Here is a 1,690-nt window from a genome sequence, read left to right on the forward strand (position 1 = left end):
ATATTAAGATTTTCTAGGTAAATTGCAATACCTGTGGCCATGTAAGAGCTTGGATGCTTTCTTACTAAGATGAGTGAGGGTGGAGAAGCACCCCTGTGAGGATCACACTTTCCTTGCCATCCCTGGAATGGATCATATTCACCTCTTTCACTGCCCAACATTTCCACAGAGGTCCTTTGCCTACAGTGAATATCCAGAAGAGCAGACAGGAGGACATTGTCCGCCAGAGAGTAGTGTGTGAATTGACAAGATTTAAGTAGTACTGTGCAGTCATCCAGGCACATTGCAGGGACCTGAACCTCCAGCTTTCTTTATGTATCTGTAGGCTGCAACGTCCCTTTTCCCAATGTTCCTCCTTCACAGCAAAATTTAGAGGCTTGGGATATCATTTGAATTGTCCTGTTGATATCTGGATTGGTAGCATTTTATTCAGAAAAGGAAGAGTTGTGTATATTCCAATTGACATTTTCAGTCCTCCAATACTTGCTTAATTATCTATATTAAAATTCTCTTTATTAATAAGCTGTTAAGATTTTTCAGTCTGTACATGACTGCTGTCATCTCCAGAGTTCCCTTCTCAAATGTCTTGAGCCCACTTCTGGGGCCTGCCCGAGTCTCTCCTTTGGTTCTATCCTCCTGAGGGCAACCCCTACACTGGTATGAGAACTTTTAGTCTGAGGGCACTGTGTGTAAACTGAGGGGTCAGAGCCTGGAAGTCTGGGTGGCAGAGTCCATATTCGTACATGAGAGACCACCTGTATTGGGATTTAGAACCAAGAGAAGAGGTGGGCTGGAGACTGAGGGCCAAAGCTTGCTCTTTCTGCACTGCCATGTCTGGTGTAGAAATTGAAGGAGTCTGAGGATTTTATTTTATATTTTATTTTATTTTATTTTATTTATTAAGTTTTAATTTAAATTCTAGTTCTTTAGCATACAGTACAATATTGTTTTCAGGAGTAGAATTCAGTGATTCATCACTTACATCCTACACCTAGTCAAGGAGCCTAAAATTTTAAATTTGAAACTGGTCTTGTAGTAATTATGAGAGCATGAGAACATTGTCCTCTGAGTATGAACATTTAAATTTATTCAAATTTGTTATGTTTATTTATATTGATTTAGACATATGTTATACAGGCTCCATTTATAATCTTGCTCTGGGTCCCACAGATATTTAGGGTAGGTGTGCCCCTTCTTTCCAGCTCATGTGGTCTTTTGGGGGGTACTGAATTAACTGAAAGGAGGCAAAGAGAATTCTGGTTCATGAAATCATGGCAGGACAATTGACTTAATATTTCCAGAATACATGGAAAGTAAGATTGCACATTTATTACCTAGCTCCAAAGTACACATTGTGAATGGGCCCATGTGGTAAGAAAATCCAACTACATCTTGCCAAATTTCTCCCTTTAAGAGCCCTAGAAATAAGCATTTATTATTGGAGAGATGTCAGCATGTCACCAAAACATTTGCTTTTAATTTATAGAAAATAGTTCCTGGGAGATGTTCTTCTAATAAACAACTCCTAGTGATTTTTTGATCTATTAATATTCATTCATCCATTAAGTCATTAATTCATTATTAATTTATTAACCATTCATTAATTTAACAATTGTCTGCTGAGTCCCTTTATGTGCCAGGAAGTGTGGTAGACATCTTGCCTTTGGGTGTTTCACCAAGCATCAACGGA

Source organism: Ursus maritimus, unplaced genomic scaffold (genome assembly GCF_017311325.1).
Source record: "Ursus maritimus isolate PB19 unplaced genomic scaffold, ASM1731132v1 scaffold_46, whole genome shotgun sequence".
In the NCBI taxonomy this organism is placed as follows: Eukaryota; Metazoa; Chordata; class Mammalia; order Carnivora; family Ursidae; genus Ursus; species Ursus maritimus.